A 25,320-nucleotide genomic window follows, 5' to 3' on the forward strand; every position below is an offset into this window, starting at 1 on the left:
TTAAGCACTTAGAGAAAACAGCATTCACTCCAAGAGGAAAAACAGAGCACTCCCTGGTGCAGCTGCATGCTCAGCCGGCCCCAGTTATATGTGAACTTGAATGGTGCACCCTGGTCCAGAGTGTCCTGCAGGCTCTGCGCCATCCTAAAGACCTGCACTCATGTTAAGTGGAAATATCCTTCCTGAAGACGGATGCATTAAAGCCCGGGGCTTCCAGCCAAATGAAAAGTGATTCTGCGGGGGCTCTGGCGGCTCTCACCCCTTCCTTTAACCACTTACTGACGTGTCTCCAAAAATCTTCAGACTCGGTTGTGCAAATTACAGTCTCCAGAACAGGCCCAACAAGGACATTCCTTTCTCGAAGTCAGCTGACCTTCCAGTTCATAGGAAGATGGTCTGTTTGCTGGGTATTTTTTTTTTCTTCCCTCCCGACCGAGAAAATTTAGCCTCTCCTAACTCAGTCTTTTCATGTGTGTGTTTGTTGTCTGCTTGGAAATGCTGAGGGATTGTCCTACCACATTACCCTATAGTCTCGCTGTGGACATACCCATAAATAATTAAATAGTCCATAAATAATACAATAGTGACCCTTTCTTGAACATTTGCTGTGTATCCGTTGCAGTCCTTAGCGTGCTGCATACATCCCCAGCTGCCTCATGTATAAAATGAAGCTATTCAGAGATTGTGTTGTGGTGCCACAAGGAAGGAGTAGAACAAGGGCTGGGAAGGACCTAGTGGGTGCTAGAAAATGCCAGGGGGTATTATTATTATTGTTGATAAGAGGCTGTGTTTTAGTGGGTTATTTGAATTTTTATAGCACTTGGGATTTCAGAGCATTTTACAGGAGTAAACAAGCATCCGTGAGTGTCTGCTGTGTAGACACCACGTTAGGTACTTCACACTCATTTTGGGTTTGCTCCTCTGTCACATGGGCTGGATGAACCCTCCCCTTCTTCTCTAGCCAAGAGAACTGTGATGCAGAGAGGCCGAGCAGTTTATGAAAGCGCATCTGCAGCTTAGCCCAGAATAAAACCCTCAGTACCGAGACATAGTTTATGATGCTGCCCCTCTGTTAGGCGGCCTCTTTTCTAAGAGGCCCAGGCTCACTAAAAACATTAAAAAATGAAAAGTACAAAACTCACATTTTTGCCAGACAGATGCTATCCAGGCGTCTCTGGAAGAAAGGTTAGCAATCCCAGCTTGCGCTTTTGTGTTTTAAGGTGCTTGGATACGAAGGAGGAATGTAAACCCCATGGAAGTCATTTCACATGTCAGAGTCTATTCTGGATTTTGAAAGGGGTTCATGGAGGCCCCAGTGGTTCCCCAAGAGCTACATTCCTGCAGAGGCTTCCAGCACCATGCAGGAAGCAGGTGGGGGAGCAGGGCCCAGGATTTGCAAAGGGACCTGGTGGGTGTCACAGCCAAAGGACAGGAAAAAAAGAATCACTGCCCCAGCGCCAGCCTTCCAGGGCCCAGTTTTTGCAGAGCCTGCATTAGGACAATATAAAACTTGTTTCCTTTTGTGTTATTTCTTTTTAAGGACTTTGGCTATTTTTAGTGGTTCCCTGTACTTGCCAGCTCTCTTTGATCCCACATGAATGGTCCAAAAGGGACCGTTCTCCCATTTGCCCTGTTTCAGCATCACCGATGGCTGTGGTGGTCCTGTGCCATGTCATTGACATTCCACACGCAGGTCCACACATGACCCCGCTGTTGGCAGGAACCAGGTGATGAGCAAGGAGATGGAACAAGAGAACATCACCAAAGACCCCAGGAAATGACTGGTGTTTGATAAGGGATGAAAGGGCTTGCAAGTGAGTTGAAATCTTATATCCAAGAAGCTAAACTCAGAGATAAGTTTGCCCCTGGTATGTAGCATCTCTAGGAAGGTGCACATTGCAGTCAAGATGCCATTTCCTGGGAGAATCAGGAGGCTAGGTAGGTAGCGATAACTGTGACAGTACACTCATCTGTCCCACATGGTCTCTCACTGGGGTCTTCTTTCATTTTGGCAGGTAGCACAAGGCACGGTTTGCTTTCATCCCTTCAGCTCCTCACAGTCTCCCTCCTTGTTTGTTTCTTTTTTCTAACTGACCTTTCAAAGCCATTTATATCATTCAATGTCCACTGCTCCCCTCTCATGTTTTAGAGATCAAAGAACTACTATGTTAGGTGGGGTTGTTTGAAAAACAGAGAATTCTAAAGTTATTGGCCTTTGAAGGCAGATTAGGCAACAAGAAGTGAGGAGAAGCGTCAGTGACTTCTACTTGCCTCTCTGCACTGCCATCTTTTTGCACATAATTCCTCTCGACATTCAAAATCCCACATTCCTTGGCTCCTGCTTGGCTTTGTTGGGTTCAAGAGGCTCTTCTGGAATTTGATAAATCTAGACATTTAGATAGGCCCCTGGGGTGGGGCAGACAGAAGACAGAACATTTCCCAATGTTTTCTGGGGATCGTATTCTTGAGCCCTCGGTGGTGTGAATAACTTTCTGCAGAGCTATTCTTACTGAGAATAAAAAATGACTGAGTGCTGCTTTTCAAAACTATCCTCCATAGGAGTAAGTCATTAGGCTGTGAAATTTCACACTCGGTTAGGAAGTTTGATGGGTTTGATTTGCAAAAATTCTTATCCATACATAGCATTTTCAAGCCTCCCTGAGTCTAATTATGTTGGACCCACCCTATCTAAGGGATCCCTCCTCAACTCCCTGTGTCTGGCTCAGCCCTAAATATGTGTCTTTCATAACAGTGGTGATGATCTGTGATTTTATTCACTTGTTCATTTACTCGTTATTGTCTGTCTCACCCCACCACTGTACACACACAGACCTAAGACCCACTGAGGCCCACATCAGGCTCTTTTTGCTCATATGATATTATCAGTGCTGTTGTTCATCCTGCGTTTTCTTGTTATTATTCGATATTTTGTTCATCATGGATATTTTTGCATTATATTGGAGTTTTGAAAAATATTGTGTGAAAATATTATTTATCTTGATCGCTGAGTAAATTTTTTAGCCCAAGCAAGTGCCTCCCTCATCCGCCCCTAGTCCCAGCCCTGTTAGCTGGTTGGCGTTTCTGAGGTCTACTAATCAAGCCTCTGACTCTAAGGAAAGGTTATCAAATTCAGGTACTTATCACCAAGCCCTCTGTCAACACCCGGTCCAGTCCACCATCAGCCCCTGTCTGACCTGAAAGAGACTTCTCTTTTGTTCTTGGCCCCCTGCCATCATTTTATTCACAGAGCCAGAGACATCTTTTAAAACCTATATCAGGTTGGTCACTCCCTGGCTTAAAACCTTCCATGGCTTTGGCTTCCCATTTCCATAAAATAAAATGCAAACCCTTACCATGGCCGGTAAGACCCTATATGGTCCGGCCTTCCATCCCGCTAGTCCCTCCCTCTGCCCCTACATTCCAGCCCCCACCCCTACTTTTGTATCTTTAAGCCCACAGTGGTCTTGCCACACGGCTGCCTTCCTACCAGTCGTGCAGTTTCCAGCAACGTCCTTCCCTAGCAGTTTCCACTGGCTGTTCCTGCTCAAAGTGCTGCCTCCTCAAAGGTCTTTCCTGACCTCCCCATCTAAGTCCAGTCCCCACTCTACCCCTATTATTCTCTTTTGTAGCCTCCTTTTCTTTTTTAAAAAAATTTTTTGACACATAGTAATTGTACATGTCTATGTACAGAGTGATATTTCCAAACCTGTATACAGTGTGTAATGATCGAATCAGGGTAATTAGCATATCCATCCTTTCAAACGTTTATCATTTCTTTGTGTTGGGAACATTCAAAATTCTTTCTTCTAGCTATTTGAAAATATAGCATAGATTATTGTTAACTGTAATCACCCTATAGTAGTGCTACAGAACACTAGAGCTTACTTCTCCTATTTAGCTGTAATTTTGTTTCCATTAATCAGCCTCTCCTTCCCCCTACCTTTGCCAGCATCTAGTAGCCACTATTGCACTCTCTCCTTATATGAGGTCAACTTATTCAGCTTCCACATATGAATGAGAACATGCAGAATTTTTCTTTCTGTGTCTGGCTTATTTCACTTAACATAATGTCCTTGAGGCTCGTTCATGTTGTTGCAAATGACAGAATTTCATTCTTTTTTTTTTTATGGTTGAGTAGTATTCCATTGTGTATACATACCACACTTTATTTAACCGTTCGTCTGTTGCTGCACTTACGTTGATTCCACATCTTGGCTGTTGTGAATAGTGCTGCAATAAACATAGCAGTGCAAATATCTGTTCGACATATAGATTTCCTCTCCTTTGGATACATACCCTATAGAGGGATTGCTGGAACATATGGTGGTTCTATTTTTAATTTTTTGAGGAACCACAATGCTATTTTCCATAACAGCTGTACCAACTTACATTCCTACCAACAATGTATAAGGGTTTCCCTTTCTCCTCATCCTCACCAGGATTTGCTACTTTTTTTTTTTTTTTTTCAAAAGATGACCGGTAAGGGGATCTTAACCCTTGACTTGGTGTTGTCAGTACCACACTCACCCAGTGAGCAAACTGTCCATCCCTATATGGGATCTGAACCTGTGGCCTTGGTGTTATCAGCACCGCACTCTCCCGAGTGAGCCACAGGCCGGCCCATGGGATTTGCTACTTTTTGTCTTTTTGATAATAGCCAGTCTAACTGGGGTGCGGTGATATCTCCTTGTGGTTTTGATTTGCATTTCCCTGATGATTAATGATGATGATCACTTTTCATACACTTATTTATAGCCTCCTGTTCCTTTCCTTCCCAACACTTCCCACCACTTGTAACTATTTATATGTCCATTCCTCTGTTCCCTTGTTTGATGTCTTTCTCCTGCACCGGACTGTAAGCTTCTGGAGGACAGAAGCCAAGCTTTCCCCCACCTTCTCCCCAGCCCTCAAATGACAGCTGGCACACAGGAGTTGCTCACTCTCTGTTGAATGAATGATCAAGGGACAGAATGAGGGAACAAATGAATTTTCAGCTTGCAAAATCTTGACCTAAGGACTCTGCACACACTATGGGACTCTTATGTGCCATTCTGCTGTCTGCCGTAATGAACTTTGCTCTTCTAAAGCAAGCATTTTTCCCCTAGATTATTTTTATAGAAAAAAGTGAAGCAAATATAGAGATAATTATTGATTCTCAGTCATCAAGTCCCTGTTCCCTATCACCAACATCCTCCTGAGAGCCTGCTGCCGAATTCCTGGGAACCACAGGAAATAAGTCTGCTAACCACTTGAAATGCTCTTATAAAAATAGACCAGGCTTGACCTTCTTCCTGTGGAAGGACCTCTTTCCTCAGGGCAAACATTACAAAGAAATTTTATCTGCTCTGAGGAGCCTTCCGCCTCGATCATTCTCCCAGGAGGATTTATCTGGACTACTCGGAATCCTGTTCTGAAATCGTCCCCCCACTGACCGGGTCATCACTTGAGCAAATTGCTCATTTATTATTTCCGTGCCATTGTTTTTATATTAAAATGATAAGATAGAAATCAAGGCCTGGGGGAGCTGTTGGGATATTCCAGTGCACTCTGGTATTCCAGCAGGAGTGGCTCATCCTCACCGGAGGTGAACACCACTTTCTTCCAACTTCAATGCAGGTGTGCTGCCTTCGTCGTTTTGATCACTGTCCTCTTACCAAATTCCTTCCTTTTAATTTATATTTACTGGCAAGCAGTTTTACTTAAATTTAATTTCCTTCGTTAAAGGAAGCTTTATGTCTCTAGTACAATTACAAAAACTTGCCCAAAACACAAAGCTGTCACAAAGATAAACGCAATGAAAGAACAGCAATTTCATTGAGTTCTGCTTAGATTCTGCTTCCTGCCTGCTGATCTCTTTTAGTTACAAAAAAAGAACAGCAGTTCTTCTAGGGGAATTTGAAAACATAGTTGTCCCAAGCCAAATTTTTCTCCTTGAATAACCAAAATGATTTTAGGAGACTTAACAGGGAGTTCCCTTTCTCTCTGCGGTATTATTGAAAAATATGAGGGTACTTCAAAAAGTTCATGGAAAGATTTATATTATCTTTTAATTTTATTTTTCCACAAACTTTATGAAGTACTCTTATATGTCTTAGTACCACTCAGAACTTCTGTATCAACAGCGGCACATGCCCCATGGTTTGGGAAACAAAGGGTTAATATTTAGGGTTTGTTGCTTTACTGTTGTATCAGTTCAACAAATAAGCAAGAAATGTCAGTCCACTTAGAAACTCTTAAATATAAGGAAGTGATAGAAAGATTAGAAAATACAAATAAACAAGAAAAAGTTTTAGAGATTGTCTGTGATTCTGTCTGCCAGACATAACTTCTGTTAGCTTTTCTATACATAAAGATATAAGCATTTTACAAAAGGGAATCATATATACAGGAGACTACTTCAAAAAGTTCATGAAAAGATTAATGTTTTTTGAAATTCCATTTTTTCATGAAAAAAAAATTTTTTTTTTCTTTTTCGTGACAGGTAAGGGGATCACAACCCTTGGTGTGGTGTCGCCCGCACCGTGCTCAGCCAGTGAGCGCACCAGCCAGTCTTATATAGGATCCGAACCCGTGGCGGGAGCGTCGCACCAGCCAGTCCTATATAGGATCCGAACCCGTGGCGGGAGCGTCGCTGCGCTCCCAGCGCTGCACTCTCCTGAGTGCACTACGGGGCCAGCCCTTTTCATGAAATTTTTGAAGTACCCTCATATATAATGGTTTTATAATCTGCTTTTTAATAATCTGACTTTACTGAAAACATTAAGAATTTTTCCCTCATTAATAAACATAAATCTACATCTCTATTTGTAATGGCTGGCTTTCTCTAAAAAAATGGGGAAAAAAATGGCTGACTCCACCCTTCCATGGAGGACAGAAAAGAGTCACTTTAGTTATAGGCTTTCCTTTCATGACTTCTTGTAACAAAGAGTCTGCCGAATAATTAACCAGAGTAAGACTCAGCAGCTGTCCCCAGGTTGATTGCTCATTGTTGTGCAAAGCTATATAATTTGCACTTACTCTTCTGATTTTCTTATGCGTTTTCTATTTAATTGTCAGCATCAGAAAGGCAGGGGCTGGGTATCTTAGGGGAGACTATTGTGGTTTATACCTGAGACTCCAGAGTCAGGGAGACCTGACTTCCAATCTGGTTCTGCACTAACATGCTGGGTGCCTTTAGGCAAGTCACTCCACTACTCTGTGCCTTGGTTTTCTCATCCATAGAATGGGGCTAATAATTCCTCATAGGGTGGTTGGGAGGATTAAATGAGATAATACATATAAAACACCCAGCACGTACTAAGATCTCAATGAATGTGAGTTACCATCATCAATGTCTTGCTCAATTCCATTGCCATCCACACCTTTCTATCATAATCCACACAGGTCCTTGCCTATGGGGTCAGCTCATTCAGTGTCAACATAGTGAATAAAATGAACAGAATGTGCTCCCACCAGCTCCACCAGAAGGTGGAACCAACAGTCTTCATTTTTCTGCACATTCTAAGTCTAGTTTGTGGTATTTCACTTTGAACAAGGTTTTCAGCATCTGATTTTGGAGTTTCCGGGGCAGACCTGAGCTTCCTACCTGAGCAGCATCACGTGTCATTAGGCAAAGAACATAACCTGGCACTCACATCCTGAGCTTTCTTCCCCAGTGTGTGGCCACCTGCATGGGAGTCAGGTGAGGGTCCTCTCCCAGGGGTTCTGATTCACTGCAACAAGGCTCATGGAGATTCTGACACATACCAGAGTGTGAGAACCCCTAGTCTGGGATAAATTTTTCTGGGATAAACATCAAGATAGAGGAAAGCAATTCAGTAGAAGTGAAGGGCAAGCTTGATTATTTTTCTCCTTTTAGAAAAGTCACTGAAATATCTCCAAATCTACTTTTCCTTGTTTTCTTTAAAAGCAGTGGCCCAGGGGACACTGCCCATTTTGATATGTTTATTTTTTTCTCTTTCTTTCCATTACTCATATTTCCTTTACTGAATTATCGTTTGTTGCTGCTGGGGGGTAGAGAATAAAATAGAGGGGGAGGCCAAATGAGTGGAGACTCCTGGTCCTCTCACCCTGTTTTGCTGACCGAGGCTGAGGAGGAAGCCTTCCTGCTCTGCAGCGAGAGGCACAGGCCACCAGCCGGCACACCAACATGTCTTGACTTTATTTGGTTTGCCGTATGCCCTGCTTTGTTGATCATGGTGGTACCTAGTGGAAAGGCCCAGATTTCTGTGAACTGAGCCGAAAACCAGTTCTGAAGAATTACCATGGGCCTAATCACAACATACAGCCCGTAATAAGATGAAATCTGGTTCTCTCTGCCTCTTAATTTATTTCGTAAATTTGTTCCTGTCTCAGCAGTCAGAGGACTCATTCATTCACTTGACACACATTTAATGAGTACCTACTATGTGCCAGACACAAGAAACATAGTGGAGAACAAGGCAGATGCAGTGAGACCCTCTTGAAGTTTGAATTCTAGTGGGAAAGACTCCCTCATACAAGGGATTCCAAATGAACTGAATGTTACAGCAGTGAAGTCCAGGGCACCAGGGGAGCCAGATAATAAATGACCTGAGCCTGAGAAGACTTCCTGGAGGAGGGGCATTTTTATCACTCGTGACTAGGGAGAGGAAAGTGGCAGGTAATAGGATGTGCAGAGGTCCTGAGTCCAGAAGGAGCATGTTTCACTGGGAGAACTGTAATAGTCTGTTATGGATGAGCAGAGAGAGCTGCAGCTGGAGAAGCTGGCAGGGCCAGATCACACAGAGCCCTGTAGGCATTATCTGAAGGACCGTGGAAAACCACTGAACAGGCCAGGCTGGAGTGTGACATCACCAGATTGGCATTTTGAAAATGTCACTCTGGCTGCTGAGTGGAAAAATGTTGGATAAAGCCAGCAGCAGGGAAACTAGATGCAATAGCCCAAGTAAGAGGTGCCGGGACCTCAGAGTGGAGGATGTGACGGGTATAGGCCAAATGTGGTGTCTACTCTTCATGGCTCCCCAGCCAGGATGTCTCGCATACGTGGGCCAAGTAGCCCTCTCTGAGAGAGACAGCTGCATTTAGCCAGTGCATGGTACTGGGAGATGAGCCAAACTTCGATTTAAAAATCCCACCCCCAAATATACCAGGAAATATAACTTGCACATGAGGTGACGCTGCTTTGGGAATGTGGGGCTCACTGATCCTCAGGGGCAGATTTGGAAGTGAGGCATCATGGTGTCTTATTAGATGATAGATAGTGCTGGGAGCCAGAGCCCCTTGCGGTGGCCATGCCAGCATCCAGGACTGTTGTCTTGTTCTTCTCCATCCTGCCCTTGACTCACCAATGATCAGACACATCGTCTCTCCCTCAGCAGTGTGCGTATGACCTCAAGAACCAAATTTCCGAGTCATGCTAATATAATTTACAAAATCTACAAGACAGTGTCATTTCTGGAAGGTTTAAGGGCAGGACAGACAGCCTAGGGGTAGGGGGCAGGGAATGGACCAGCAGCTCTCAAGGTGCTTCCCCGGTCCTATGACTCTGTGAAGCTGATGATGCCAGAGGAGAGGGCTGAGGCCATCCTGCCGGGCTTCATTCACTCACTCAGCAAATGGTGATTGAGCATCTGCTGCGTTCTGGCCCCATTCTCAGATGGCAAACAAAGCATGGTAGTGAACAAAGCAGGCAGAGCTTACGTTCTAGTTGTTTCCTGAGTGTATCTGGTGACCCATGCTGCCTCCAAGCTCTCCTAATCTTTGTACTGAGTAAGGACAGAAGAGTTCCCTGGCACCAAATCCATCAGTGGCCTTGCACAGGAGTGAACTTCTTCCAGTTCTCTAATGTGACAAGCTGGCTCTCACCTCTGGGCCTTTGAAATCGATTTCCTTAGGTGCTCATTAAATGTTTGTCAAGAGAATGAATGAGTCCTCTGTTGGCTTTGCCAGCACTGCCTCTGCCTCCCCCTGCCTCAACCCCCTGGATGCTCCAACTCCTCCCCAAAACTGCACCTCAGAGCAGGCCTCATCCTGTTTAGTGAATGGTTTCCCCCTTGACTTTGCTCCACTGGGCAGAGCTCCCATCTGTCTTGCTCAGCTTTTTATCCCCAGTGTCTAGCACAGGCTCGGCACATAGTATGTGCTTAATAAATATGTATTGACTACACCATATACAAAGGTCAACTCAAACCGGATCAAAGTCTTACATGTTAGACCTGAAACTGTAAAACTACTGGAAGAAAACAGGGAAAAAGTTTCTCGACATTGATATAGGTAATGAGTTTTTGGATATGACCCTAAAAGCACAGGCAACAAAAGCAAAAATAGACGAATGGGATTGTATCAAACTAAAATCCTTCTGCATAACAAAAGAAACAATCAACAGAGTGAAGAGACAACCTATGGAATGGAAGAAAATATTTGTAAACCATACATCTGATAAGGGATTAATATCCAAGATATGTAAGGAACTCAGACCACTCAGTAAGCAAACAAATAACCCAATTAAAAATGGGCAAAGGACCTGCGTAGACAGTTCTCAATAGAAGACATACAAATATCCAATAGGCACAGTCATGCACCATGTAATGATGTTTTAGTAAACGACAGGCCACGTATACTGCAGTGGTCATGTAAGATTATGACACCATATATATGCTGTACCTTTTCTGTGTTTAGATAGGTTTAGATACACAAATATTTACCATTGTGTTTCAGTTGCCTACAGTATTCAGTAGAGTAACATGCTGTACAGGTTTGTAGCCTCGGAGCAAAAGGCTATGTGTGTAGTAGGCCACACCGTCTACGTTTGCGTAAGTGCTCTCTATCCTATTCTCACAATGATGAAATCGCCTGATAATGCATTGTTCATAACATATCCCCAGCATTCAGCAACGCATGACTGTACATGAAAAAATGCTCAACATCACCAGTCATCAGGAAATGCAAATTAAAACTACAACGAGATATCACCTTACACATGTTAGAATAGCTATTATCAAAAAGACAAGATACGTGTTAGTGAGAATGTGGAGAAAAGGGAACCCTTGTATACTGTTGGTGGGAATGTAAATTAGTACAGCCATTATGAAAAACAGTATGGAGTTTCCTCAAAAAATTAAAAGTAGAGCTACCATATGATCCAGCAGTCCTGCTATTGGATATATATCCCACGGAATTGAAAATAGTATCTCAAATAGATACCTGCATTCTCATGTTCATTGCAGCATTATTAACAATTAAAGATATGGACTCAACCTAAAGGTCCATTGATGGATGAATGGATAAAGAAAATGTAGTATATCTACACAATGGGATACTATTCAGTATTAAAAAGGAAGGAAATCCTATCATTTGTGACAACGTGGATGAACCTAGAGGACATTATGCTAAGTGAAATGCCAACCACAGAAAGACAAATACCACATGATCTCATCTGTATGTGGAATCTAAAAGAGTTGAAGCAGGGAGTAGAATGGTGGTTACCAGGGGCTGAGAAGAGGCAAGTGGAAATAGGGAAATGTTGGCCAAGGGTACAGAGTTGCAGTTAGACAGGAGGAACAAGTCCTGGACCCTAACCTACAGCATGGTGCCTGTAGTTAGTAAGACTGTACTATATACTTGAAAATTGCCGAGAAAGTAGATCCTAAATGTTCTCACCACACACACACACACACACACACACACACACACACACACACACACAATGACAACTGTGAGAGGGGATGGATCTGTTAATTAGCTTGACTGTGGTAATCATTTCACAGTGTGCACATATATCAAAACATCACGTTGCACAGGGTAAATATATGCAATTTTTACTTGTCAGTTTTACCTCAGTAAAGCTAGGAAAATGCATATTTGTTGATAGAAGAGAGGGTGGGAGGAAGGAATGATGATCTTTCCATCCTGTGCAGCATATCAGTTTTGCTGAAAAGGCATGTCTCAAGTCTCAAGTGCTGAAAAGTGCTGTCCCAAGTCTCCTCATTAACCAAAGCCCAGTAAACTATACTAATTTGCCAGTTGCCACACTGAAACCATGCATTTGTATTTTGATTAATTAAATCAACCTGAAATTAATCCTATATATTGTCTAAAACCATTCACCCCTCCCCACAAAACCAACCCATCAACCAGAGAGACGAAGAGACTGGGCAAGAGATGAGAGTGAGTTAGACTATTATTATTCATTAATTCATCCAAGGAATACTTATTAAATATTATGATTTATCAGGCAGCAACACAGAGGCAAACAAGAAAAGTCCCTGTTTTCATTATCTATTTTGATTCCTATAAAGGGAGATATCAAATTTTTAAAAAGTAGACAGCTGAATAAGAAACTCTGAAGTGGTGGTAATTCCCATATCTCCCAGTTGAAATGAGGCGGTGGGTGGCTGGAGGGGAGAGGACTGGCAGACGGAGGATGGCGGGGGGTCTCTCTGTGGAAGTGACATTTGAGCTGGGACCATTAAGGATGAGCAGGAATTTGCCAGGTCAGGTCAGGGATGTGTACAGAGCCAGATACATCTAAGCCTGTCTCACCCACTGGAGGAGACTGTGATCCTCAAGAGCAAGGAGCCAGCACGTTTCAGAGAAGAAACAATAGGACGCTGAACCTTCTTCCAGGTGTTTGCCCAGAATGGGCAAAGGACTCAAACAATCCACAAGTTGGGGGGTTGCTGCAGGAGTTACTATAATCTTTTTAAAGGACAAATGCTTCTCAAGTGGCCAGTGCTGCCTCCATCCTGAACCTGTCCTGATCCCTACCAAGCCAAAATTCCCCGTTTCCTCCTGTGTCCTCCTGTGCGTGTTGGCTGTCGCTGTTTGTGGTACTTGCAGTCATAGCTATTTGCATCTCTGCCTGGCCTCCCTAGCGGACCTTCAGCTCCTCCAGGGCAGGCATTGGGTCTCATGTACTCCCTACCCCACAGGCTTGCACTCTTGCCATACACTTAGTAGCTGCTCAGTGAATATTTGTTCATGGTTATTAAACTGATGACTAAGGTTTCTGGCTAATACTTTGGACATATACCCATTTTAAAAAGACAGAAGTTTTGATCTGAGGGAAGGGAAGGATCACAGAACCCCACACTTAGGTGGTTTTTCTAATGGAGAACATTAGATGCTTTGAGATTTTGCAGTGGGGGTTGGCCAGGATAAAGAAAGGAAGTTGTGAGAGGGACAAAAAGGGGAAGGGACAATGGGAACTAACTGCCTCTTTTGCTATTTTGGTCTTGGTGTGATGAAAAGCCAATGAAAATGATCTTTCATGCTCCCTCAAACTCTATGCCACAAATGTCCATGTTCGCTCTGAGATTTCTGCTGTCTGGTTGGTTGGCTGGTTGATTTAGGATTAGTTGGGGTTCCCTGTCTTCTTGTGTTTTCTTTGTCATTTATTTTTGTGAGGCGGTTTATTTTCCACATATACCAAATGTTTTGTCCTGAATAATCTAGATATATATATATAGCTAGAATGTATTTTTGTTGTTGTTTAGTGTTTTTGAAGTTGCATCAATGTTTAAACTGAAATTCACTTTAAATGGAAACTTGGTAACACTACTGAAAATGTAAAACCAGTATCACTTGCCACAGATGATCATTGTAAAGGTAAACATGATTTAAAAATAAAACATGTATAACTTTATATATGGTATGTTATCTCATGATTTATCATAACAGCACCACAGCATATATAGTGTTATTTCCATTTTTACAGCTGAGAAAACTGAGATTTTGAGAAATGAATTAACTCCCAGGGTTAGCAGGTATTTTAAATATCTGAACTATTATTCATTTTTTGTTTGCAAATGGAATATGTAAAGAGAATCTCATAAATTTCAAGGAGCTAAAAATAGAACAGAAAGTGGCATTGGAGATTATTAACTTTTAAAGTAGACACGTGTTGTTTACTTTTGTAAGTAAAAAAATCTAACGAAGCATGGGGAAAAAAAGCACGAAAAGCAGGAGCTGGAGAGCTCTTTTCTAGGAAGAGCAAGTTAGAGCACCCACTGTTGTCAGAGGAGCCAGCTGGCCCATGGCTTCCCAGGCCACCATATGGATGTGCTTGGCAGTGATGTCACCTCACAGCAAGACAAGGAATGGCCCAGTAAGAAAAGGGGTACATACAGACAGGCAGGAAAAAGAAGAACCAAGTGGCTTTGTTTCTTCTTGGCTGTAAGTTATTAACTAAACTCAAGTTCATTTTCCTTGTCTCCTTGGACTAGGGATAAAGTCCTGATCAAGTCCTGAGGGGCTAGTTCTGTGGAGCCTTCCAGGGTCAGGAAACTCACATGCAAGCAGCCTTGTTTGCATCAGCAAATCCAGCTGCATCACGTGAGCACTTGACCGGCCACTGACTCCCAACACAAAGCAGATGTCTGGACTACAAAGAGGGAACACACAGGGCTCCTGAACTGGTAGGACTTTGTCTCAATGATCTGTGAAAAAGACAGGAGGTGGGTGGCACATGATATGCCAAGAGTTGACAACAGCAGAAACCAAACAGACATGGCTTTGTGCTGGCTTGAGCCACATGGGCTTCAAGAGTGAGAAGCTCAGAGAGGACAATAAAGGCCACGGCGCATTCCTGCCTGAGAGGGCAGAAGAGCTGTGTGTTGAGCTGTGGGGTTTTGGACTGACTTTGGCTGCGATGTGGGAAGAGACGGGGTCCCCTAGGCCACTGACGGGGAAGAGGGAACAGAACAAAAATTCCGTGTGGAGTTCAGTCCTAGCAACTGCTCTTCTACTGAATGTCATGCATTTGGTAGGTTGTGGAATAAATCTCTCCTAATAAGCAAATGGTTACCTGATTAGGTTAATCATTATGCTAAACATTTTTCAGTCAATGCTGATGAGTAAGAAAGACAAACTCAGTTTCTCCTACTGTACTCTCACAACACAAAATACTTCTGTGACCAGATGTGTGAGGGGTCTTCCCCACGCACCAAGCAAGCAGTCAATTCCTTTCTGCAGCAGACACCAGCAGGTGTCCTCCAGTTCATTCTGACACTATCTACATGGAGATAGCACAGGTTGAGGGCTCAGTCCTACAAGACTGCACCTACTTTCAAAGCCAATCGCAAGCCCAGGTTGTTTTCCTCGTGCTTCTTACTGACCAGTCTCCCCGGGTTCATTTAACCTTCTAGAGCAGCTCACAGAACTCAAGGAAACACTTTACTTACATTTGCTGGTTCATTAAAAAGGATATTACAAAGGATGCCGATGAAGAAATGCATATAGGGGCCGGCCCGGTGGCACACTGCTACAGTGCGCCGCTTGGGAGCGTGGCGGCGCTCCTGCCGAGGGTTCGGATCCCACATACAGACCGGTTCCCGCTCACTGGCTGAGCGAGGTGCGGGTGCAACACTGAGGGTTGCGATCCCGTTGCTGGTCCCGGTTCGGTACGGGCGCGACACTGAGGGTTGCGATCCGTTGCCGGACACGAAAAAAGAGACAAAAAAAGGAAAAAAAAAAAAAGAAAGAAATGCATATAGGGTAAGGCATGGGGAAGGTGCACGGAGCTTCCATGCCCTCTCCAGGGTGCACCACCCTCCAGGAACCTCCCCACATTCAGCTATCTGGAAGCTCATCTGAACCTTGTCCTTGTGGGGTTTTTATGGAAGCTTTATTTTCTAGGCATGATTGATTAGATCACTGCCATTGGTGACTAACTTAACCTTCAGCCCCTCACTCCTTCCCAGAAGTTGGGAGTGGGGAGGGGTGACACTGAATATCCCAACTCTCTAATCCTACCTCAGTCTTTCCTGTGACCAGCCCCCATCCTGAAGCTACCTAGGGGCTGCCAACCACCAGTCAGCTCATTAGGATAAAAAAAGACACATCACTTTAAAGATTTCATGCAATGCCAGGACAAAGGCCAGCTATATATTTCACAACATCATAGCTTACCAACTAGGAATATTAATAAATAATGAAAAACCAAGTCCTTCTTAAAGGACTAGGCCCTTTCACATACCACATCCAGTGCACCTCAGGAAGCCCCCATGGCTTCTGCCCGCTCATCTGCACAAACCAGTTGTGTTCTTTATCATGCGCTACTCCGTTAACTGATGCTCATTTAGTACATTTGCAAAACTGAATATTTTGATGCAATTCTCCCTTGAGGAAAAGGACTACATCAAGGTAATAACAATTAGCTAAGATATTAAGAATCATAATTTAAAAAGACAATACCAATGTGTAAGCATCAGAAAAGGATACTACAGATCACACACACACACACACACACACACACACACAAATGCACACACACCTCCAAAATATAACAACAGCCATCATAGGGCACTAAGACTATAGGTGATTTTTGTTTTCTTTATTATGTTTTTCCATATTTCCCTAATTTTTCACAAGGAGCATGTATTATTTGTATAGTCAGAGAAATTTGTATTTAAAAATCAATTTAAAGGTACTATATATTCCTTTTGCTGCAATCTAGGAGCCAATACCCTGAGATATTGCTACAAGTTCTCCACTCAAGGCTCCCTCTAGGAAAGTGGGGCTTTTTAGCCTTGGATAAATTTTTAAAATTTCTTAGTAGGGAGCAATAGCTGACCTGGAGATTCAAAATGGTACCCACGAGGGAGGTGACAGCTAAGGGGTTAGGCTTGCAACCCCTCATTATGCACTTAGCATAGATACACGTTTTCTAAGATGACCATTTTTCTTCATGTGACCCTCATTTTTCACGTCTTCTGTCAACAGACTCTTAGTTACAGTAAAGCAGATCTTCATTTGCATCTCAGCTCCACATTTGCTAACCATGGGATCTCAGCCATTTAAAATCTCTGTGCCTCAGTGTTTGTCAGTAAATGGGCTTGTCATGAGCATGAAATGAAGTAATGCGTGTAAGCGCATGTCAGCACAAGCAATAAAGGTTGGCTGTTATCATTACCCCATTGACTTGTCCTATTTTTTTTCCAACTATCACGCAGAGACATTTTTTTGACTTAGCTGGGCTCTGTAATCTCAAGGCATAGAGCAAGAACTACGGCCTTCAAGAATGGCCCCAGGAGCACTGAACAAACAAAAAGGAAAGACTTAAAACATAGCTCCTACTTACCTGCTGGCACGTGACTGGCTTCCCCACAAGGGCAGCCAAGCCTTCCTCGGGTAGTAAACTGCACTCACTGAGGAAGCCCCCGAGAGCTTGCCTGCCCAGGTCCAGTCGCTGCTTGCCTCAGTAAGTCAGGCTCTCTTTAAATTGCTGCTTTTGGTTTCTCTGACTCAGAATATCTTAGGTCATTCTGAGACAGCCTTCTCCTCCCCACCTTCCCTACTTCTACCTGCTGTCCTGGGCATTTGTCATCCTTTCTGACTGTCCTGCATCTGAAGCTCCATCCTGTATATTTGAGAGTTACCACCCCTCCTCGCCCCCCACATAGATCTTGTGTCTGGCTAGACCATTTCTGCTGTGTGACTTGGGGCCACCACACCTTTCCAGTGACTCTGTGAGAAACCCCAGGTTTACTAAGTGTTCTTTCTGGAGTCAATTTTTGCTGCTTACAGTGAAGAAACCTAGCCAGTTCCTCTTTGCCCTTCATACTTACCTTGGCATAAATCCTCCAGCTGTGGGTTCCTCAAACTCCCTGAGCTTCTGTGTCAAATTATTTACCACACTCTATTGGTTATGACATTTTATTAGAATCGTCTGCTTATCCCCCACCCCCAGACTGTTAGCTCCCTGAGGATGAGGACTAAAGCTGTTTAGCTCATAGCAGTTTCTCTGTCACAGAGCAGAGGGTCTGGCACATAGTAGGCCCTCAGAAAATGCCAAATGAATGAACAAGTAACAAAACCTTAGCACACATGGGGGGACCAGAAGCAAGCACAGTAGTTCTACTTGGAGAACCAGTTAACTCATCAGCTTTCTGATGTCCTGGCACCATTCCTAGTCTGATTCCAAGGATAACCAGATTTCCTTTAGACCTTGGCAAAAAAGAAGATCTTCCAGCAGCATCCTGAGTGGGAGGGTGTGCTGTTGGCTGTGTCTTGAAGTGGGTGAGTAATCCCCCAGGCACCTCTTCTCTTTAAACCCTGGCTTATAACACGGTCATCTTCTGAGGCTCCCAGCTTAAAATGGAAAGTAGCATTACTCACGGTGAAGGACAGACAATAAAAAAACATTAGGTGGGGCCCGGCACAATGGAGTGAGTATTCCCTGATGACGGATTTGAGCACTTGCAGCCCAGGCAGACAGCTCAGTCATAGCAGGGCTTTGGGGCTACACCTCTGAATTAGCTCATCACCCAGCATCTCACTCTTCAGGCTGTGGGGAGACATTGCATTGCTCAGCTTACAGCAGGCATGGGGGTAGGAAATGTCCCTGAATCAATATAAGAACATGGTAGAAGACATTGGTTAAGAACATGGGCTTTGGCATCCAAGAGACTTGGATCGGAATCTCAGCTCTTCTAATTACCAGCTCTGTGACCCCAAGTCAATCACTTAGCCTCTCTGATTTGCAAGTTCCTTATCTGTAAAATGAGTGGAGTACCTACGACAGGGTCACTGGGTAGGTAAATAAGACAATCTGTATAAAACCCTGATTACACTGCCTGGCGTGTAATCAACACTCAGATGATAGCTGCTGTTATTGATGATGGTCTTTTACCATCTTGCTCCAACCGTTTCCATTCGTTCTCCATCCTTTACGTTTCTGTTTCTTTGTTAATCTCACTCTGCCTCCATAACCTCACTTCTTCCAGGAGTCACCTTTCACCTTTAAAGCTCTCCTGAGCTCAGGCCCCACCCAAGCCTCCCTCCACGGTCGCTACTCCCTTGTCTATCCTGCCTTTCTCTCACTTTCTGGGTGTCTGTCGGCTTGTGTACCAAGACTCCGCTACCTGATTTCTCACCCTGTCGTCGTTTCTTCCCCACCTCAGTATCTATGACCTGACACACAGTGAAGCAGAATGTGTTAGAATAAATCAGTCTGATTTTAATGAAGCCTCATGGACAGATTGGGCATAAGGTCATAAAATGATCAGGGCCCCACACAGTCTCCAGTGCCCTGGCATAATGTACACACATCCTCAGAAAGCAGAGGGGACCAAAGTCCAGTTTTAAAAAGTTAGGCATGGGGTGGCAGCAGTGATAATGAAAAAATACAAATATGATTTTTTTTCTTAGGAAAGAACATGCCACCACTTTCTAATAATAGGCTTCTTAGTGAGTTCATAGATTAGATTCAGATTTTTGCTGAAGGAACCTACCCTGTGCATAGAGATAAACATATGTTGAGTCTCTTAGCATTGCAGGAGGTAGTTCTGTACCAATGGACTAGAGACGGCAATCACTAATTCCTCTAGGGTGAAAAACATCTTCCACCTTTGACCACCGATGACTAGATTAACCCCAGACAGTCATCTCAGGACAGATCATAATCATTCATTTATTCAGCTCATGTAAAGCCCCTCAGACAGTGAAGCGTGTGGCTCTGAAGCCACAGAATGAGGACTAAAGAGGAAGTGAGCGTCTTCCCATGATGCTCACTGGTGGCCAGAGTGCAGGGGCTTGGGGGGTCATCAGTAGAGACGAGCAAGAGAGCAGGGAGCAAGGTGGGGTTTGGGGGTGTGGGGAGCCCCACTGTGGGCACGAGGGAAGGGGGGCTGAGAGGAGGAGGTGAGAAAAGAAATTTTGATGAAGAATGATCACAAAAGTCAGAGCAGGAGAGAAGGTCAAGGAGCATAAAGACCAAGGAATTCCCATCGAGTTCTGCAGCAGAGCTGGGCGAATGGAGGAGTGAGGAAAGGAGAGGTTTGCTGTGGTGGCGCACAGCTGGAGGCGAAGGGCAGAGGAAAATGCCACCCCCAAACATGCCACATTGACCTATTGATTATTTTGAGTTCAAGACAATTGAGAAGAAGCAGATAAAGCTCTCTACCTTCCATTTGCTTAAAGTGGGGTGCCTACAACCCTCCTCCCCACCCCCAGGGAGGACAGGAGTTAATCATCGGAATAAACCTTACCAACTAATCCTGAGCTTCCAGTGGTGGCCCCCATATATTTACCTTCCCACAATTTGCTGCCCTAGAAACTCAAAGTCATTTTTGCCTTGTCACTTCTCTAAAAATGTATTGTTCTTTTGCGAAGATGCTATAGGGGCCCAGGTTCTCACCACCCTTTGAGGTGCTCACCACCAAGTGCTCCCATGGGTGTACGCGACGTCCATGTTAATAAACTCCTGTTTTTTTTCTGGTTAGTCTGTCTTTGTCGGTCTAATTTACAGAGACCCAGCCATGGACCTCTGGTGGTAGAGGGAAAGAAAATATTTCCTCCCCTACAGAGGAAGTGCACACCACCCTCCCAGGAAGTATTGTGGTCACACCAGAAGAAGTCTCTTGGGGTTAGAATAGAGAGAAGCTCTTCTCAAATGTGAGACCTGGGAATGTCGGCCGGCAGAGAGGAAACCTGCAGGGAAAGGGACCGAATAGATTGAAGATGGAAAGAGAATTTAATTTTTAAGACCAGGTGTTGGAGGAGGTAGGAGAGAAGCAGATTAAGCATGCAGATGAGATTTACATGCTTATTAATGCATAGACTGACCTGGACGGGTACCAAGGAAACCACAGCAGTCTGCCTTTAGGGAAGGAAACTAGGTGACCAGGGGCAAGGGGACAACTTCTAAAAAAAAAAAAAAACAGAAAAGAAAAGAAAATCAGAAACACCTGTGTGCACTCTACTCAGATTTCACAAATGTTAACATTTTCTCAAATTTACTTCAGATCTTTATTTATATAAAAGAAATAAAGCATTAAAGTGGAAATCCCCTTTGATTCCCTTTTTCATAACATTTCTATCCCTCATCCTCTGAGGTAACAACTGCTATGAATTGTGTGTGTGTGTGTGTGTGTGTGTGTGATGCACACAGCGTGTGCTCTGTATGGACGGTTCTGCAATTAGCTTTGATCCATTCAGTGTTGCTCGTGAGATCTACCCATTTTTACACACTATCTGTGATATTTGTTGTAACTACTCTAAGTAAATTCCAATCTTATAAATAGCCTACATCGTATTTATATATGATCTCTAGGGATGGACACCTATTACTTTTAATTTTTTACTATTACCGAAACTGCCGCCATGAACATCCTTGTACATAGGGAGATGAACTTTTTACTATCTACCCTTTTGAACTTTCTGACTTTGGTAACATATGCATTTTAACAGGCATTTTAAATAAGATAAACTTGTTTTCTTTAAAAACCCACAGATTAGTGTCTCTCCAAATATGATCCAAGGAACACTACAATGAGAATTACATGGGACATTAGGCTTAAAAATGCAGATTCCTAGGCCCTACCTCAGACCTGCTGAGTCAGTATCTCAGGGGTCAGGCATGGGCATCTGCATGGTAATAAACTTCGCTAGGTGATTCTTAGGTATCCTCCAGTGTGGGAGGCACTGGATACACAGACGGTGCCTCTGAGAAGGGGAAAGAGAAAGAGGAGCCGATAGATGGTGGAGTAAGGGGCGTGCAGAGGGAAGGATGGACAGTGACATTGACTGGCAGCTCTTCTGTGCCAGGCACCATGCTAGGGCATGACGTTCGTGATATATCATTTAAAGTAGAAGAGAGAAGGAATCTATAGGATTTATCCAGATAATATGGCAAAAGTTTCAAAAGGACAGTGAAGGTAAACATGGCTATTTAACACGGTCTATAGAGCCTGGCAGCCCTGGCCTCAGATACGTGCTACCCCTCTCTTATTGGCTGTGTGCCCTTGGGAAGTCATGTGACCTCTCTGAGCTCCAGTCTCTTCATCTGCAAAATGATAATAGTAACAGTACTTACTTCACAGGAATTTTGTGAAGATCCAGTGACTTAAGGCACATAAACTGCTTAACGCAGAACCTAAACCTTCTTACGTGGCCCCATAAATGGTGACAATGTCAGTGAGAACAATGCTTATGACCATTATTGTTTGGTCCTTTATAATCCATGTGTATGTAGTTTATAGAGTTGGGCTCATAGCTTTATTATTTGAAGTTATAACAAAAATTTATAGTAACTGGATATTGCTCTAATATCAGTTTATTGATAAAAAAAAAACCCCAAATACACAGTCCTCAGTTACTCTATTATTCCTCGTGGGAAAACATGATCATCGCATATAATCAACTACGAGATGCAGAATCTACAAATGCATTAAAGTGGAAAATGGGAAATTCCTGTGTTGTTGGGGGTGGAGAGCCAGGTCAGAAGTCGGAACATTGTAAACTGTAAGAGAAAACGTATAGTTTAACACACACAGACTCATCCCTAGCGTGCCCACAGACCAAATTATCCCCCACTAGAGAGCTGAGTGCATGTTCACGGGAGGGTGGTGTTAATGCAGCTTAGATTCCTCCTTCTCATTAGTGCCCCATGCTCAGGGAGGCCAGGACTGGAAGTAGAAGGGAAGCCACTGTGAGGTCTGGGGCACCCTGCCTGGGGACCAAGGAACCTTTAGTGATAACCCAGGTGGACTGGTGTCTTTCCTCCCTGAGTTTCAACCCCTTCTAGTCTGTAACTTTCTTCAACCCAAAGAGCTCGAATCCACCACAGCAGCAGAGGGAAGGGGGTGAGACCCCTGGCTCAGAGTTCAGACTCAGTACAGGGGACAATAAGATTCGAGTCTCAGCACTGCCTCCTAGGAGCTGGGTGACTTAAACGTTTCTTTTTTTCAAATAAATTTTTTTTTTAGAGCAGTTTTAGGTTCACAGCAAAATTAAGCAGAAAGTACAGAGAGGACCCCCCCTCCCGACAGCCTCCCCCACCGTCAACATCTCCTACCAGAGTGGCCCATTTGTTATAATTAATGAACCAGACGCGCCAAGTCTACCGTATGCATTAGGGTTCACTCTTGGTGTTGTACCTTCTGTGGGTTTTGACAAGTGTAAATGACATGTATATGCCCTTATAGTATCACATAGCATAGTTTCATTGCCTTAAAATCCTCCATGCTCTGCCAATTCATCCCTCTCTCCCTCCCTCTTAACCCGTGACAACCACTGACATTTTTACTGCCTCCATAGATTTGCTTTTCCAGAATGTCTGTAGAGGAAATCATACAGTACGTAGGCTTTTCATATTGGCTTCTTTCACTTAGTAGTATGCCTTTAAGATTCCTCCATGTCTTTTTGTGGCTTGATATCTCTTTTCTTTTTAGTGCTGAATAATATTCCTTCCTGTGGACACTTCACCTCTTTTTGGCCTCAGTTTTCTGGGCTGTACTGCATGGGCAATAGGTCACATACACTGAGAGGATTAGTAATAGCGGTGACTGTGAACATGTATTAAGGGCTCAGGAGCAGGCACTCTACTAAGAGCCTCTCCTGGCACTATCTTACTTAGTCCTTCCTGAGCCCTGCAATGTAGGCACTGTTAACACTGACATCTCACAGATGAAAAAACTGAAACCCAGGGATGTTAAGTAATTGCTCGAGGCCACATATCCAGGAAGGGATCTGTCTGGGATTGGAACCCAGCCATTCTGGCTCCACATCTTAATATTTGGGCTATAATCTCCCAGGAAAGTTCTTAACAGTATTTGCACATAGTAAACACATGTCACGAAAATGTTGCCTCTTATTATTGTTAATATTTTTGAAGGAGAGCCATTTAAATTGTAAGTTTGCAATTAATCTCTAATGAGAAATATGAGGCACCAAGATAGTCAGAAATTACCTGTGCTGCACAGCAGGTGGCTGTCACACAAAAACTAAAAGCCTTGGGTCATAGGGGCTGTGAGTCACTCTGAAGAGAGGATCAACTGATTCCTTATTTAGCATGTACCAGGTGGGTTATCCCGTTCACCCTGCCAGGTAAATAGCCTGAAGATGCCCATGTTAGGAAACAGAAGTGCCCAAGGGTCCCAGCAGTGCTCCTCCCCAGCTTCTCCCTGTGTCGCCCCAGTTCCCTGCTACCCGCTCCCCATCTCAGCCCATGGGCCTACATTTGTAGCCCGGGCAGGCATCACAGCAGCAGCCCCAGGGGCACCTCGGTTTGTCCAGGTCTGGCCAGAGGTGTGGGCGCCTTGGCAGCCCGTCCTCACTGCCTCATCACAGTGCACATGTGTATCTGTGCTGGCCCCCGGCAGGCGACGCAGCCTGCACGCATCTGCTCACTCCCTGTCCCCTCCACTTCCTTCTGCCTGGATTTCCAGACAGAGTCCAAAATGGGTTCACATCAAATAAGATTTGTTTTCTTTCAGTGTCATTTTCCATTTATAGACAGCCTTCTCTTGGGAGGCTCTGTCCTCCTTCCTCTGTCTCGTTTTTCTTCTGGGTATTTGAGAATAAACTCTTGGTGGTTGTTTTTGAGTCCTGTGGTCAGCAGCCCAGCCTGTCATTCATTCAGAATGTCTCCAGAAAGCCAGCTGTCACCTTCACGGGAGTTTACACTAATTTCTGTAGCCTCTGAGACTTCTACAGATCTGTGCCCACATAACCAGTGTGAATTGTTCAAAAGAAACATCTGGCCTGGGCCCCACAGGGCCCTTATCCACAGGCTCAACCTGGTAAGAGTGACAAGGCTGGTACTGGTGACGATTACAGCAGCCGATGCTTACAGCACATCACTCTAAATGCTTCACAGAAACGGGCTCCCTCGTTCCTGCGAGGTAAGTTCTGTTCTGATCCCCTTTCTACAGATAAGGAAATGAGCGTACAGGGGTGAATGCTGCGACCAACTAGAGCCTCAGGCTGTCCAGCCCTGCTGACCTCTCTGGCCTGGCTGCCCAGTCTCGTCTTCCAGCCCTGTGCCGTAGCCACGCCAGCCTTGGTTTGGTTCTTTGGACATACTATGTGCCCTTCTGCCCCAGTTCCTTTGCACACAGTCTTCCCCCTGCCTGCACCACTGTCCCTGCCACTCTACAGCTAAGTCACCCTGACCCATCTTTCAGATCTCAACTGTTACTTCCTCAGGGATGCCCCATCTCCACCCCGGCCAGGTGCCCTATTAAAGCTCTCATGGTTTCATCTCCTCCACAGCACTGGTCAGAGTTTAAATTCTACTTTTATTTGTGCAGTTTTCCCATTAATGTCTGGCTCTCCCTCCAGACCATAACTCCATGAGGGCAGAGGCTTGAAAGTACTGCCTTGTATGTCATTCTATCATTGCATTCACCGTGCTGGGCTGAAATGATCTGTTTATTCATCTGTCTCCTCTCTTGATCTGTGAATTTCCTGAGGGTAGCATCCAGGCCTTTTTCTAACACAGTGCTCAGCTCAGTAAATATTTGGTGAATTGAACTGAATGAACTGGGTTTCATTGAACAGCCTAACTTGGGAAAGAGCACCTGAAATTTTGGAATTTTGATAGAGCATGCCCACAAAGCA

At 44.2% G+C, this 25,320-nt stretch overlaps 1 protein-coding gene across 3 annotated transcripts in view; it reads right to left on the bottom strand.

Annotated features, from left to right (window-relative positions):
- The window catches only part of FGF1 (fibroblast growth factor 1 (acidic)), a 90,369-nt gene that overhangs the window by 27,894 nt on the left and 37,155 nt on the right, over positions 1 to 25,320 (bottom strand). The window contains exon 1 of one of the 3 annotated variants that reach the window (XM_008572976.1): positions 1,143 to 1,189. The exons of the other annotated variants lie outside the window; for them this stretch is intronic. The gene's annotated coding sequence lies outside the window, so the exon portion shown is untranslated. Of the gene's footprint in view, positions 1 to 1,142; positions 1,190 to 25,320 lie in introns of those variants that run through there. 3 annotated transcript variants of the gene reach the window in all.

The sequence above is a fragment of the Galeopterus variegatus genome, unplaced genomic scaffold, assembly GCF_000696425.1.
Source record: "Galeopterus variegatus unplaced genomic scaffold, G_variegatus-3.0.2 Scaffold858, whole genome shotgun sequence".
NCBI lineage: Eukaryota > Metazoa > Chordata > Mammalia > Dermoptera > Cynocephalidae > Galeopterus > Galeopterus variegatus.